We start from the raw sequence: 5649 nt of genomic DNA on the forward strand, positions 1-5649 counted from the left end.
GTTCCATAGCCGGCTCATTCCACTAGGACCGACATACCGATGGTCCAGGGCGTGACCCGTGTGACCGAGTGACGCGCTCTGCCAACTGTTCGAGAGGTGTGACTTGCAACGGGCGCCGACCCTGAGAGCGGCGACTCGAGCATACGAGCGTTCCGGTCAGCGCCCTGATTGATTTCGGTGTTCCGCCGGGTGGGTAGGGCTGTCGCCGAGTTATAGATGGTGTCACAGTGCCGCTAAATTGGGTAAACGCCCGTGAGCCGTTTACGAGCGGCGGTGGCGGCGGCTCGTTTGAGCGCGCTCCACCGGGCCCCGGTGGCCTGGTTAGGTGTCAAACGAATAACACACCGGCGACCGAGTCCACATAATGGCACTTTGGCTAGATACACTGGGTTAATTGAGTGGCACGAATAGACCGAGACATGCCATTTGAAAGCTGTTGCCAGAGGTCAGGTTTTTGATCAGATGTCGGCGCAGATAATACAGGCGGATTTGTGCAATTGGCTTTGTGCACAGGCTGATTTTGTTCCTGTTATCATCGTGGCCACAACACAGGCCACTGCACACCATCGCTGCGCTGTGCGACTGCCGTGTCCGTTTGTGAGTCACCGTCCACGTTTCGACAGGTCGCCGCTCGTGTCTGCCGTGTGGTGCGTACTGCGTATGTTGAGACTGCCGTGTGGTGTGTAGGTATGTTGAGACTGCCGTGCCCGAGAACCAGGGTCGGCGAGTGACGGCCGGCGGGTCGATCGTCCCGTACCGGACGCTGTCCGAGGCGTGTGAATGGCCGTCCTGTGAGAGCTGACCACGCAGCGGGCCCGCGCTGTACGACTGGACTGACCCCACACCAGCCCTGATTGCGTCTGAGGGTGTGGTCGGGCAGGTCGCCCAGGCATGGCCGTGCACCGCACAGGATTGGCCAGGTCTAACCCGAGCAGGTCGGCTCAGGTCACTGCGGTATACCCCGAGCAGGTCGGCTCAGGTCAGAGCGGTGTGACCCCATGCAAGGTCGGCTCAGGTCACTGCGGTATACCCCGGGCAGGTCAGCTCAGGTCAGAGCGGTTTAACCGGAGCAGGTCGGCTCAGAGCGGTGTGACCGGGCGGGGTCGGGTCGGCTCGGGTGTGACCGCCGCGCTCGGGCGCCGCTCGCCGCTGCGTCCAGCCGACCCAGCCAGGGGCGACGGGTGCAAGGTCGAGCCGAGCGGCGCCGGCAACCCGACCTCGCCGGCACCGCACTCTCTGGAAACTGGCAACTGACGTCCAGACTCCGGCGAAGGCTGCCATTCTCGCCGAATTTTAGTCATAGCTAGCCGGGTGCCCCTCTGGTGTCACCGGACAGGCCGCTGCATAATTAATGGTACCTTTTGGCCATTCATGAAATGCATCGAGAATACCTCGGTCCGAATTTGTATTGCGCGTCATCTCAATCGTTTCTCGGGATTTTGCGAAGATCAAATTATATCCATCTCTTCGACTTTGGTCGTTATTGAATCCAGTTATGTAGGTACTGCTTGAAGTAACAGTAAAACAATGTTATATATTCGTTTGGTGTTTTAATATCTAGTGTATCATCATAACATTTGTTTTTTATAGGACACTGGAACGGACCGTGTATTTTCAGTCCTTGTGGTTTGTGCTGAACAGTGGCGAATGGCAATTGGTTATTCTCTTTCCTTCCGATCGGCTGGCCGTGCTCTGGCCGTGCTGTCCACCGATTTTCCTGAGTGATTGCGGAGCGAGCGAAGCGAGCGTAGCCTTTCGTAGAATACGGAAATTTCTGAGCATGAGGAGTCGGCCGGCCGTGTTCACGTTTTTGCGAGGCTTTTATCTCCGCAACCACTTGACCGATTTACATGCGGTAGTTTTTGTAGGGTAGCTTCATTCCTTCTACCAAGCATTGGACTATTCCAGATGCATGTGAGTGACCCCCTATGCACGTGTCACGTGCAAAACGAAGAGGTGTCAGTTATGTAACAATGGCAATATATGTGTAACTGCTGGGCTGATTGCGCTGAAAATTGGCGTGCATTTAGGCACCCACTAGGCAATGCATATCCATGTGCCAGAGTTGGGGAGCTGCCGCACGTGCGCACGTGCAGGGGTCGATTCCAGATCTTGATTCCAGAACGGCTGAACCGATTGCGCTGGAATTTGGTACATGGTTAGGGACCGGTTAGTAGGGTGCCGTGCAAAAGCCAATTGGGAGTTGGGACCCATTTTGCCCGTGCGCTCGTGCAGGGTGCCGTTTTTAGATCTCGAGAACGGCTAGGCCGTTTGCGCTCAAATTTGGCACATCGCTTGGGACCGGTTGGTAGGGTACAGTGCACAAGTTAGTTGGAGGTACCCCCTCGCAATTTCGCACACGTGCAAGGACCACCCTCTTGCTCGCCCCGTTCGTCGCCCCAAAAGGCGTTTTACTGATAAAATTTATTTTCTTTTTCAGTCCTCAAACGAGCCGACAAACACTTACATATGCGTTGTTTGCCGCCAGAATCCCTGTGAAAAGTGTTGTCCAAACTGAAGTGGTCGGTCGGCTGGTGCTCGATCTCAGCCGGTCCCGTTCCGACGCGGGCCCGCCCCCTCACGGAACCCTGACCTTACCGCGGTATGTGCGACCGCCGACTGCCGAGAGGAGGAAATCTCCCCCAAAATCCAGCAGAAATCACCCGCCTGCGCGGCCGCCACCCACGCGGGGAGCCAAAAAACGCCCTGCTGCACGGCACAGTGGCCGAGACCTTCATCTGGGCAGCGCCTCCGGGAAGGAAAAACGCTGAGCCGCCGACCTGCGCAGTGGCCCAAATTTCAGCCGCCCTCCGCTATCTGCCCGTTTCGCGAGAAAACGTCGCTGCAAACAGTCTGACAAACAAACATATGACCACAATGGTGACTGTGCCGTGCAGCCGGGAGAAAAACCGCTGTGATTGCCTTGGGACGGATCAGCTCCAATTCAGGAGGTGAAGGTCTGTTCGCGTCGGCCCGCGGATACTGCGCGTAGTGAATGTACGAGCGCCGGCTCCTTCATTCACCTTGTGTACCAGTGATGGGGCCAGTTTTTCACAGACCGTTCTGAATGAGATACAGACACATTGTTATTTGAAGTGCGCCAAGACTTCCGTCGTTTTCAGCGCATTGGTCTTCCATCTTTTTTCGGCTGTGTCGCGCGCATTATTATAAGGCCGGCGGGTTGTCGCTGGGCTGTCGCTGCTGCCGGTGGCGGTTTTTCGGCGGGTGCTGCGGCCGGGCTCAGCAGCGGCTCGGTCCCAGCGGTACCACAAGGCCTCAGATGCAGACCCGCCGCCGCCAGTCCCAGGGGAACTGCCGCCGGCCCGGCGTGTGAGTCCGCGCCGGCCCGCTGCTGCCGGGGACCCCGTGCCCCCGACCACACCGTGAGAACGGGCCGAAGGACAGGTGACCCTGGCCCTCCACTCACGGAACCTGACCCGCCGGGCGCATATGATCCCGTGGCCGACGGCCCCGTGAAACCACAACTACCTAACGAAACTGACCTGACCGCCCTGTGGCAGGCGATGACGGGTTACCCTGGTCGCTCACTACTTGACTTGACCTGACCTGACCTGGCACCCTGTCGGCAGGCGAGGACCGCGAAGCGAGCGGGGTGCTGCTCTCCATCGACCACCCGGAGGGCGTGGTCAAGCTGGACCAGGAGGAGGTGAAGATGCTGCAGATGCGCTACCTGTGCAAGCTGCACGTCTGAGTGCCGCGCGGGCCGGGCGCCGCGCCTTCTCCGTCTCTCCCGGCCGGTGGCCGTCCGCGACCGGTCGGCGGCCGCGGCCGGGCTTACTACATATGTTCTGCGCGCGTGCGGCGGTGCTGGGAGCTGTCTGTGTCTGGGGCGGGCCGCCTCTGCTGCTGAGCTATCCGCCAACGTCACTATCCAATACACACGACCTTAGAGCGCCAGTGTTTCCGTCGTCATACCTCGTGTTCTAGGGCTGTGGCGGGGAACATAGGGTCGGGCTACAAAGGGCTGCAGCGAGTGATACGGTACCGGACAGTACGGAACACGTTCACGGTACGGAGCCTTGTGGGGTGATGACAAAGAATGTGGGCTAAGGGGGTTTAAACCGTAGTCCATGCGAGAAAAGCCAGTGGGCCGCGAGGATCAGGCTTATATCAGGACCGATATCGGTCCTTATATAAGGATCGACAGGAGTGTTCTCACCGGTGGATATTCCGTGCCCTCCCTAACCGGATGGCGGCATTTAGGGGTGGAACGCGCCGTAAACTAGGTCACTTTTTTGTAGGCATCCATAGATCGGGGGAGGCGAATCAAGTTAGCGAAAACCGGTATATGGATAAGATCACAGAAGCCGAACAGTGTTACCAAGTGTGCGAACACGTCAGCTGACCTGTCGTGACTCGTCCTCACTGGGCCGAGGGCGACCGGCGCAGCCCCAGCGGGTGGCGAGAGGGCCTCTGTGGATGTTAGGGGGCCAGGGGCGACAGGACTCAGTGGGTGACGGGCCCCACCCAGCGGGCGGCGAGAGGGCCTCTGTGGATGTTGGAGCCAGGGGCGACAGGACTCGGTGGGTGTTGGGCCCAGCCCCAGCGGGCGGCGAAAGGGCCTCTGTGGATGTTATATAGGGGCGACAGGACTCAGTGGGTGACGGGCCCAGCCCCAGCGGGCGGCGAGAGGGCCTCTGTGGATGTTATATAGGGGCGACAGGACTCAGTGGGTGACGGGCCCCACCCAGCGGGCGGCGACAGGGCCTCTGTGGATGTTGGGGGCCAGGGGCGACAGGACTCAGTGGGTGACGGGCCCAGCCCAGCGAGCAGCGACAGGGCCTCTGTGGATGGACACTCTGGGCAGGACACTATGGGCGATGAGGAGAGATAACAGGACTCCTGTGAGCGACTGGGGATGCCAGGACTCCGGTGGGTTGTCGGGCGACACCGTACTTCAGAGGAGACTCGGTTGTATCGGGCGTCAGGAATCTGGTGGGTAAGGGGAGAGCGACAGGAGCCCACTGAAGGTTGGAGAGTCACAACCGTTCGTAGGAGCTGGTGAGTGCGAGTACTTACTAGGCGTAACAATACGAGCATCCGCACCACGCCGTTGGAATGGGGCATGCCTCTAACTGTGGTTAGCATTAATAGCTAATGAACTAGCTATAGAACGGCTTGAGTTTGAGCCCAACTGCCCATTGGCTAACTATGGAACGGTTTGAGTCTTAACAGCTAACGAACTAGCATAGACCTCTGTACATCAGTCAGGTGTATGAACAGAGGTCTATGGAACTAGCTATGAAACGGTTTGAGCCCACCTGCCCGCGGTATGGCCATGGAACGGTTTGAACACTAAACAGCCCAGGGACTGGATATGGTAATCGCCGAAGCTCGTTTGAGGATTGGGGATTCATTAGCGTCGCCACGGGGGGGCAAGCGGGGCAGCTTGCCCCCCCAACCTCGGACCGGGCACCCCCTGAGATCGATACAGATCCGATGAGATTTTGGAGTCGGGAAAAAATGGGGGTACCTTTCTGAGAATGCCTGTGAGGTCAGACTCGGTTGCAGCAAGCAGTTCAAACCAGAGTCTGACTCGCAGTCGCCAAAGTCTTGAAGACTCCGATTCCAGACTCGGAAATGTCAATGCTGTGATTCATTCCATGTTCCTAGTTCGTTCTTTATTAC

At 58.4% G+C, this 5649-nt stretch overlaps 1 long non-coding RNA gene across 1 annotated transcript; it reads left to right on the plus strand.

The window, feature by feature from the left end:
• The first annotated feature begins 609 nt into the window (after positions 1–609).
• Positions 610–3912, plus strand: LOC122376887. Its single transcript, XR_006255716.1, has 2 exons — positions 610–647; positions 3591–3912. It is a non-coding gene; the product is annotated as an uncharacterized LOC122376887 (long non-coding RNA).
• Positions 3913–5649: the final 1737 nt, after the last annotated feature.

This window comes from Amphibalanus amphitrite, unplaced genomic scaffold (genome assembly GCF_019059575.1).
Source record: "Amphibalanus amphitrite isolate SeventyFive unplaced genomic scaffold, NRLGWU_Aamphi_draft 002375F_arrow, whole genome shotgun sequence".
NCBI classification, from domain to species: domain Eukaryota; kingdom Metazoa; phylum Arthropoda; class Thecostraca; order Balanomorpha; family Balanidae; genus Amphibalanus; species Amphibalanus amphitrite.